Here is an 11,246-nt window from a genome sequence, read left to right as displayed (position 1 = left end):
TAATTTTCCATTCTGAGTCTTACCTTTACTATAACAAATAAAACATCTGCTTCATGTGATTAGACACTAATTGCGTTTATATCTCACACAATGCCATGCCTTCTTTGGCTATGAGACTTCACAAGTCTTTGTGTTTTTATTACTAACATGGGAACAAATAATTTTACACTGTTTGTTTTACACTGCTGCTTTGTTATAGAAATTTTCTGTGTGCTGTATGCCATTAGCTCAATCGAAATATGCTGTAATCTGTTACGCTCTGGCTTCACAGGCAACAGAATGGCAGAGTGAAATAGAAAAAATTTTGGACGACTCTTCTGACAAATTGGGTAAATACGTAGAAGCACACTGAAATTAAATTAATGTTTCCCTCAAGCTTGCAAAGTACGTTTAGTATGTAGTGTGCCCAGTGGTAAATGTTTCTGTTTCGCTTCCTGCAGTCATGGAACTCGGCATATGGATCCAATCCTCCTGCCTAGTCCATGCCAGGGAATGTTTTACATAACAGTTACTAGTGTTTGGCTTGTGTCCTGATGTATAATCCGGGACTCTCTTTGGACTTGGTTTGGAGACTGTGGCTTATCAATAAAAATTCTGCGTATCTGTGATTTCACTTCATCTTGGATGCCAACTGGATGACTGGAGCAGTGACCCTGATGCAACACAGCAGCTGGACCAGGAGGCAAAACCTGAACCTTTTCCAAAAGCAGCTCCCTTTTGTTATATGGAGGATGGGTACAGTGGAATAAAGTGATCCTTACATAAGGGAAGAGTGCTACAGATAAAGGGAGGCAGTGGGTGGTGGTAAAGGGAGATACTTTATTGCCTATATATGGATACCATTGCTTGTTTGTGGTCTATTTATTGTCATAATTGACAGATAAAAACACCAAAAATTGCTGTTTTAGGGCCATGTTACTCTACTATACTATACTAAGTTCCTCCTTTGCATACAGGGGAGTGCAGGGTGAGAAGAAAAAAAATGAAAAAGATACAGGCTGGCACTAAGGAGAGAGAAGAGCCCCAACTCAATGGACCACTGGAGAGAAGCAAAAATTAAGAACTAGGTGAAAGCTTTGCAGCCTTTCTCTCACTTGACCCATTCAAACCAGAAGTAATGCAGACTGCTGGATAATCAGTCTTAGGCCCCAGGGAAAACCAGGGTCAGAGTATTGCAGCCTATTCTTCATCTGTCCTATCTATCTGGAGTCACCTAACTCCTAGAAAAAGTCTTGAATGTCCCTTTTCATTCATTTCTCCAGCATGGTTTGCTTAGTGTTTTGCATTCTCGCCTTTGGAGTACTAGGTCCCAAATTTAAATCCCAGCCAGGACTCTGCAAGAAGTTTGTTTGTCCTTCCTCTGTCTTTGTGGGTTTCCTCCAGGTACTCTGGTTTCCTCCTAATTCACCCAAAAAGCATGTGTTTAAGTTATTTGGCATTCCCTCCAAATTTGTCCCTAGACTTTGTTACAGCCATATGACTATGGTATATGAGCCCCTTTGAGGGACAGTTAGTGATATCACTATGGACAAATATGTCAGTTTGTATGAATACTAGATAATAATATTTTCTTGTTACAGAATGGCATTTCTGTTCCCATCTTCCAGTTGCTCTACAGGAGAGCAGCTAGTAGACTATAGGAGACTATAAGCAGCCATAGACGACAGTTAGAGAAACTCACCTCCAATACGGCTGCTGTAAGCTCACCTTTTTTATAAATTGTTGGCTGTGTTATCTATACCTTTAAATTATTGGCTTTTGACCTAGATGATTTGGCGTTATTGCAAACTTTGTAAATCTCTGAGATTGGCAGTGAACCCTTGGTAACAGAGAACTGTAACTTTATCCTCAAATATTATTGGGAAAACTAACACTAAGAAATTAATTTTAGCTGCTGCTCTAGAAATTGCAGGAAGTATCATCAGGACAAAGATGAAATAAAGGTGAAAATAAATATTTTATAAAAGAAAAAAAAACATGAAAATTGTTTATGAGACACAGTGTGGTAGCAAACTAAATAATATCAAGTTAGGGATTACATCTTCCTTGAACATTCTATATAAAAAAAAAACTACTTCCTGTTTCATACTTTCTAAACTCAGTTTGTTTTATTTGTTAGAAATTTAGGTACATCAAATTATTTTACAGCAGAATTTTCAAATCCTTTAGTACAATTGATCTTTTTTAACACAATTCCCCTTTATTGAATCTTAACCAGTACAAAACAGATTTTAATTGGTTATTTTGGACAGAACACCTAGCATTCTGATGTCTGTTTCTTTAACTTCTTGGCTTAATGAGTGAATGAGAGTGTCTATTTCTGTAATGGTGACCATACGCCACATCATTTGTACTCAGGTGACAGACTTAGCCAAGGTGACATTGCATGCACTAATAACCAGGTAGTGAAGATATGCTTTTGTAAATGATCAGAAGGATGTACAAGAATCAAACATTCTGCTCATTAGGTTCTTTGCAGACATTCTCCAGCTATATACCCTCTGTAATGGGAACTAATTAACTGTTCTACCAATCTAATAAATTTGGTATCTTTCTCTCTTTTACCAAAGTATTATAGAGAAAAATAAACTACTGTCTGAAATACTCACAACACAATTACCACTATCTTTCTTCCTCTTTCCCACACTGAACCTTTTACTTCAATACTTTTAATCAGATTATACATACCTTTTTTCAAAGAATCTTCTGGTCAGTCCAGTTATATCATTCTTCATTCTTCTTTTTTTCTTCCATTGACAACAGTGAGTAGTCCTTAACTAAGCAACGATCATCCTAGTAATTGGTCCTGGAAGGTTCCAAATATAAGTATCAAAAACCTAGTCAATAACTCATAAAGCCGTAATATCTAAGAGAGCCAGGTATCTAACATGTTCAGAAACAGTTCAGCAATGACAGCCCCTGTATTACCCTAGATGCAAATTTCCTTTAAAAGGCTGTGACCATTTGCATAAATTTTCCAGATTGAACATTCATATGTAATTCTAGTATAATGTAACATCTACCTGTTGATGAAACACTTAAAACGTGCACTTTGAATATATAGGTTAAAGCAATTCTAATAGCATGGTATTAAATTATAATACATATGTAAGAGGCATTGTACCTTTAAACACAATTCTCCTTTCTATATTTAACTCTGGATTTTGAATAGATGCTATTTCTGCAAAGATTCAGTTGACTCTTTTTATAACCAACCGCATTTTTCTGTATCTTATTGTATGCACTGTGTGTTACCACATTGGTGGCTTCATACACCATGTGTATTTTTGCTCTAATAGCTTTATCGTTAGCATACAACTGCAATGCAGCAATCATTGTGACCTGTTTTGAGTGGAGAAATTACTTACAGAGAAATATATATATATTTATATATATATATATATATATATATATGAGAGAGAAAGAGAGAGGGAGGGCTGACCATGCATTTCCTTATAAGGTCCATCATGAGAGACTTCCTGAAAAATATTACCAGTATCTTATTGGTAAATTTAGGTACATTTAGTATATAGAAAGTGTTATGAACTTCTCTAAAAGCACAGTGGAGTAATATTCCAAAAAATATTTTTAATGCCTTGTACACTTCCATACTTTACTAGATTATCCATTTAGAACTTCAGGAATACATTGGTGACATAGCAGCCACACAGACTACAACACACAGAGGGGAGATAAGGGCATTCCACGTATTTAACAATAATAAATGCTGACAAGATAGTTGTTAGGGGTAAATATTATACATGTATTTTAGCAGGCTGTCTATACTTTTGTTTTTAATGTAGTCTGTATTTGAGACATGTCTGAGATGATTCAGAGTTTATTGACCGGTTCATTTGACCTGAAGCAGACCTTCTTCCAACCTTTCATTGACTTTCTTCTAAGTTACCTGAAGCTGCATTTGCATTCCCATAGACTTGTATAGGGAGATGAGCAATACTGAAGTGAACAAAATCCATCAACACAGGGTCTTAAAGTAGATGTTCTACCCTTTCCCAACATTTCCTTATCCAAGTCTTTACCAGCTCAATTTACAAAACACAATTAATTTTCTAGATACCTTTTTACACTGCAAAAGCCCTCTCTTTCTTGTTGCTTTCCTATGATGGAGCCAGCTGTGTAGCATATAAGGCAACGTATTCCATTCTTGTCTTGAGTAGTGCCCACATAGAAACCAGAAGTGGTGGCAGATGCTTGTGCGGTCTCTGGCACGGACTGTGCATGGGAAATATGTTTTAAACATGGCCAATACATACAATCACTGCTTCATACAAGAAGTATTTAGTTGCCTAATATACCATATACTGAATGCACTCCAATGGAAAAGAAAATGTGGAAGAAACTCAGTACTCAAGATGGCAATACAGAAGAGTTAAGTCTGGATAAAAAATATTAGTTGACTATACACTAATACAATTGATGGACTTCAATAAAGGTTGTGTTTTTGTATATTTTGTATGCAAACAGTGCTTTTCTTAGTTGAAATGTCTACTGTTTACTTAATGTACTGTTTTTGTGTGCAGCCTTAATAATTACATAATGAATCCTGGTATAATTAGTAAAGGCGTTAGTAGAATTACATTGTAAAAGTTGATGGTAAACTCATTTTGGTATTATATTGCTTAAAATATTCTGTTCTATTTTCTGCCTAAATTACAAATTTTTATGTAGAAAGGAAATTACAAAATGGGCAGCAGAAAGACGTATGTGATTTTTGTAGGCTTGAACATTTATTTTGTGTTGTTTCTCAGGGGTTGAGATTTAGTTCCAACCCAATACTCATGAATGACCTTCTCTTCACAGGTGTGCAATATGCTTTAGACCAAAACAGACTGCTAAATAAATAAATGTGTCACCCTGTGTCACCCTGCCATCTGCATATTCTAGAAACCCTGGAAATGGGCAGAAAGTAATACTTGGAATTAGCAAACTCCCCACTGCCAGCCGCAAAATACTGTTTCAATTTTCATATGAATGGCACTCTATTAATATAATACATGTATAAACTCTGATGTAGCTATTCATATGTGTATCTAAATATACATGTTTTATATAAAATTTACGGCTAACTTTTTCTGTGGTTCTGTAGTCCCAGCCAAATGGTATTGTTTCTTATGGATGCTTTGATCACTTATTATCTTACATGTATAGTATTTATTCCTTTATTTGTTAGCTTTGATTTTCGACCAATCTCTTTTTTCCTCTACAAGACTGAATAGTTGCCTGAAGTGACCAGATGAATTAAAATGTCATTAGTCTAATTAACAGACTCGGCAGTGAGCTTCTCTAGATAATTCATTAGATCAAAGCTTGCTAATGACATAATAGTTTTTCCTTTTAATTTGAGTATCCACACGTAATTTATCGGCAAGTGAAATTTGCAATATTATTAACATTACTTTGAAAATACAGCACATTAAATAGTCTTTCTATTATTTTTTTATCCTGGGGCTTGGCCATCCTGCAGTGGTGAATCTTCAGCAGCAAAAACTATTAATTCTCTATGGCTTCTGTATGAGAACAGTGAAAAGCTGATTGTTGTGTTTACTCCATAGGCTTGTGGTGAAAAGTAAAGTGCTTGTGGTTGGCAAAATCAGACAATGGAGTGAATTATGAGGTAAGCTTCTAAGGGGTAATCTGTTTATAGACAATGTTACCAAGTTTATTCTTAGCAAAGGAAAATATGATTTTGGAAATAAATATTGACATCAACATTGAAAATTTAGGTAGAACCCCAAGCAAACAGCTGGAAATTAGGGTAAATTACATACAGTGGCTGACATAGCCCAAATTGCAGAACTAAACTGGGGCCATCCTACCCACTGACTTGAGACCTATGTTGACTGAGGAGGGTCCAGGGGTATCCCCCCGCCCCCATGTCTGCCCCTGGTTATATATATGTTTTCTTTTCAGCTATTCTTGTAACATGACACACTGTGTGTCCCCAAAAATAACTTATACATTCTTGTTTAACTTTACTACTTTCTAGATAATTTTCTCTTTTTTTTATTATTAGACATGAGTGCTGATGCCAATTTAAAGAGATCACACATCTGAAAGGTCCGCCAAAAGGTCTTTGCTCTACGTTCACAGCTGTTACATGACAGCATATCCAGTGGTTGGAAAGGTCTAAACCACACTAGGTGCAGCCATGTTAGTGAAGCTATACTAGAGAGAGTGTGGTTTTGCTGGGAAAGGTCTTTTTGGTCATTTATTGTCACCATTGTTGTCTACATATCGGCTTTTCTTTTGTCACAATTGGCAGTTTGCTACCCCAAATAACCTGCCTACTTCCTCAGGGCTTTTGTTCTTCATCCAGGTATTGCCATAACATACCCTCTGTGCTAGCAATCAAGTATATTGGATGCACCATTTGTGTGGTGTTGTGCAGCTGTAGGGCTCCTGTCCTAGGCAGTATTATGAGTTTTGTGTGTCTTTTAGAACAAAAACCCATCTTTGCAGTATTGTTACATGTATTAGTGTGTTGTGGTGCCATTCATTTTGAATACTTGCTGAGCTTTGTTGTACTGCAGACCTAGGTTAGGTGCACACGTGCAATAATTGTCGCTAGAAAACGAATGATTCAAGACCGATCAATGATTATTCAGGATTATTGAGAAAGATCGTATTGTGCACAATTCTGTACATGCTGAAACGATACCATAGTTCAAATATAATCTACTAATAATGTACACACACTAGATACGATCGCTTGAACGATGCAGGAAGTGACGTGTACAGGAGAAAGTGTACTGCAGAACCATCCACGATTAATGAACGACACAATAGATAGTGAAGGATCCTCGCCCAATCAGATCTGCCGGCACAGTCGTTTGTTTCCAGTGACATTCCTCGTTTGTCATTGACCAGTCATTGTGCACTTTTTTTGTTAACGATGATCAGCTGATCGGTCGTTAATTGTTTGTTTCCAATGATAAATATTACACATGTGTACGTAGCCTAACTGTCCCATGAACTTCTAAGTGAAGGCTGGCGTTTGGGCAAGAAGAGTACCATCAACAAGTAGGAATGGAATGTCTGAGTAACAAGTGGTCTATCTGTGACTCCTGTTTTCTCTTTTTTGTCTTCAGGTTCAAGTTTATTGATAACTATGCAAACATTGCTAAAATCATTTTCAAAACTGTCCCCTCTCTATACAATTAAAAGGAAATGAAGATTAAGCTTTCTGTAGTTAATAGTATTAAAGAATAGAGAGGTGCAGCTGAGACTATTGTGATTGAACAAATGAAGCCGGTAGCATATTCAATCCTGTGTAATCAATGCTCTACTGATGAGCATTCTAGTGGAAAGGCATTAATTTGCTCATCCATCAGAAGAAGAGCGATCACTTTTACTTTCATTGATTAGCAAATGTTCCGGCTCTTGGTCAACTGTCACCAGGTTCTTGTGGCTAGAAAGGAATTAAATTGCATTAATAAAGGTCTGATCAAAACCTGAAGATTAGCAGGATTTACATCCCAGTCCCATTGGTGCCACTTATTTTTGGATTGAATGTGGTGTCCTGGTAATTGTGCTGTTGTTGATGTCTTCTCATTACGTGAATGAATGATTCTTTATGTTTTTTTCAGAAACAAAGTAAAGAAGAGACAATAGGGGGTCATTTGTGGAGACAAAAAGAATGCAGGATCAGTAAGCAATCTGGAAACAAAATACAACCTGTGATTCTTTTTCCTTATAACACAAAAAGCTAAGTAAAAGACAAGACAGGACTGCAAAAACATCATCATTGACATTGTTACAGGTCATCTTCCACTGGCAGGTAACACAGGATTACCGAAGGCGCAGAATCCAAGTGACCCTCTGGTCTTCACCAGCAAGGGGTGATGGGCTGGTGACCCTGGTGGCCACCAGACTACTTTGCTGCAAGGAGCTCACCAGGGGTGACAGGGATTAGATGACTGCAGTTTATGAATTAATATTAGGCAGGTGGTGAGTCAAAGCGAAGTTGTTGACCAGGCTTAGGTAAGGGCAAGGGGCAGACAAAGGCAGGGTCAGTTAATGGGCTGAGGTCAGGGCAATCAGCAGACAAGGCAATGTTAGGTAAACGGCCAAGGCCAGGGCAGGCAGCACACAAGGCAGAGTCAAGGTCAAATCCAGTAAATCGGAACACAGAACTAGCTGGCAGAGAGGCAAGAAATGAACTGAATATCCACCTGAGCCTGGAACTGGAGAGGTATAAAAAAGCCCAGCAGCCAATGGCAGAACAAGATTGAACAATCTGCTCAAGTGGCTGCAGCATCTACTCCAGAATCCCCCTCAGCTGTACACAGCTCCAGTTTCCGTGCTGAGGATGCAGAATACAGTGGAAAATTCACGGCTAAAAGGTGGCAGGTGATACTGCAATTTGCTGAGCAGATGATCGGCAGACATGTTATGTTAAAATTGCTATTAAACCTATACACATAGCTGCTAATCTGTATTGTACACTTTTATACTGTATGAAATCTTCCATTTCTAACATTACCAGTCCATGTTTCCTCTGTTAAAATAAACTAAAGATGTTTTATTGAGAATTTATTTCTATGGGGTGAATATGCAAACTTGATCAGTCAGCCTGGGGGCTCACTGTAGCCATCCCCTGCATTCCTCAGCCAGTACAGCTGCATGCTCTGTATTGGACCCACGCATACACACTCTACCAGAAATTATCTTAAAACACAGCAAGTATGGTCTGTATTGTACTTCAGCAAAGGATCATAGGAAATGTGGTCCCAACATCAGATGCTCCTTCTATGCATTCTGAGAGGCACTGAAAGTGAAAAGCAGCAAAGCGCACAGTAATGGATGATTCAAAATCTCTTTAGAAGCTATTTTAATGGACAAAAAGAATTGAGCAAAATTTTTTCTTTATTTTTATACACCCAAAAGCATTGGGAATTTTATTCTAAATCTAAATTTGTACAGAAAGTAAAAAAAAGGGAATATTAGGATGTTCAAAATATTAGCAGTCTGCATTCTTCTTTACAGACTCATTATTCATCATTTCATTCAATCATTCATTATATAAACTAAAAAATTTTCAAAGATTTTGCTTTCATTTGAATCACTAAACTAATATCAAATTATACCACTGTTACTGGGAACTGCTGCACATCTGTGTATATATCTAAAAAGAATGAGCAGTGTTCCCAAGGCATTTGCATGTATGCAAATATAAGCAACTATAAAGATTTTGACCTTTATTCACTTTTTTTCTTAGCACAAATATATAAATATATATATATATATATATATATATATATATATATATTAGAAAAGTTTAATTTATATATTTAATTTTAGTTTATTACTACTTTGCTTGGCCAAAATAGGAGAAGTTTGAGAAGTTCATTGTCAGTGTTTTCACATACTTTAATAAAAACAATGTATGGAGCAATCTTATATTGAACAAAATAACAGTTATTTTAGAATCAATAGGCCTCTAGCTAAAATGTGAAAATGACTTTAGAGCTTAACTGGTTAAAAAAGAAAGCAACACATTTTTAATAACTCAAAAAAGAGACAAAAAAAGCTAGTGGCTTCAGAAGCCTGCTGGCTTTATTTTTTAATTTTCAGGATTCTGTATTGAAGTTGCATGAGATCCTAGGGGCCTTGTACAAGTTCACTATTTGGAAAAAATCATTTATTTTTTTTTAATATAAATAAAAACAGGATTGTATCAAAAAAAAGCTGCCTTAACTTAAAATCCTATATACTCAAATAGTATTAGTCATGGTTTCTTTCTTTGCACCTTTACGCTGTGCTTCCAAACACACCAGTCAAATTGCTCTGGAGTTTTATAAACAGTAAACATATATTTCACATATATTCACATATATTCCACCTATGTGACCTATACTGCAAGTCTAAATGATATGTGTCATGGTAAGAAAGTTACAGTATTCATTAGGAGATCATGAACTGTGGAAGTTGTGCTGAAAAGAGGCAGCCAGGGGACATAGGATTAGTGACCTGTGTTGCCTACAGGCTCCCAGGATCAAAGCTTGTTTCCATTTCTACCTTATGATGCCTTTTTCTGTGGATTGGGCCCTCTCGGATGAAATAGGGTTTGTTAGAACAGTCCCCTGATCACAGGTGAGTTTATAGATGGTGGGGTAATGATCAAAAAGCATCAAGCATTGAACACAGACTCACATAATAAATTATTCAGCAGCAGGGAAATGCTTGGACTGCAGGTCTTTTTTTTTACAGTTAGAGAACAGCAAGCAGCGCAGTAGTGAATTCACCAACATTCAATCCAAATCTCACGAGTCAGCAGCAGGGAGGTAGTCGTAAAAAAAGGGGGCACGGTACTATCCATGGCCCGCTCCACTACACCAATGCCTAAACTTCCCCCAGAGTGACGTCATGATACCAGATACCCACTCTCCAATCACAGGTCTGGGCTGCCCACCGCTCTGAGCCTGCAATTACAGGAGACAAGGTCTGTGGCTCTTGCCAATATGCACCAACCCCCCCCCCCCACCCCCACCACACGGTGGGGTCCTTCTCCTAAACCCGCGGTGGGAAGAACCCGCCAGAGCCACTGACCACCAAAAAATTACTTGCAAAATAAGAGTGAGCATGCGTGCCCATTCCGGAAATAAGTGGGGGCATGGCGTTCCCACCCATGTCTGCCTCACTACACCCCTGGTCAGCAGTCTGGGGCAGTGCCTTGGATACTCACAGCTTGCAGATATACAGTTATGAGTCTCAAAGTACAGGAAGTGCACTGCTATTTTTTAGGGGGACTATAAGGACTTTAAGACAGGAGGTAAAGGATACTGCTTAGACATGACTTACAGTTCTGGATGTCCCCTGTCCGACAACAAATATTCAATTTGACATTAGGTCCCACAAATGTGAGGTTTTGTTCAAGACCACTGACACTAATGCCAGTGTAATAGTCTGAACCAATCCATCTAAGTGCTAATGATAGTAAAACATAGGGGGAATCCGCGTATAGTATCCAAGGGGTCAGCCATCTTATCCAATAAACTGTAATCTACTACCAATTATAATACTATCTCCAACTACAGCCTCTGATAACCCACCTGGAATCCAGTGTAGGACTTCAGCAATTCAAGCTCAATGGCCCTGATTTATGAAAGCTCTCCAAGGCTGGAGAGAATACACTTTCAGAAGTGAACTGGGCGATCCAGAAAACATGGAATGGATTTTTAAAAATCATTTTCTATTTGCTAGCAAATGTTTTGAATCCTGGACCA

The 11,246-nt window shown here is 37.7% G+C and overlaps 1 long non-coding RNA gene across 1 annotated transcript; it reads left to right on the top strand.

The window, feature by feature from the left end:
* Window positions 1-268: 268 nt before the first annotated feature.
* LOC140329998 (uncharacterized) lies at window positions 269-8,532 on the top strand. The gene is made up of 3 exons (XR_011920560.1): window positions 269-329; window positions 5,574-5,635; window positions 7,608-8,532. It is a non-coding gene; the product is annotated as an uncharacterized lncRNA (long non-coding RNA).
* The last annotated feature ends 2,714 nt before the right edge of the window (window positions 8,533-11,246 follow it).

This window comes from Pyxicephalus adspersus, chromosome 4, assembly GCF_032062135.1.
Source record: "Pyxicephalus adspersus chromosome 4, UCB_Pads_2.0, whole genome shotgun sequence".
Classification (NCBI taxonomy): Eukaryota; Metazoa; Chordata; class Amphibia; order Anura; family Pyxicephalidae; genus Pyxicephalus; species Pyxicephalus adspersus.
This window is presented reverse-complemented; position numbering and strand designations above follow the sequence as displayed.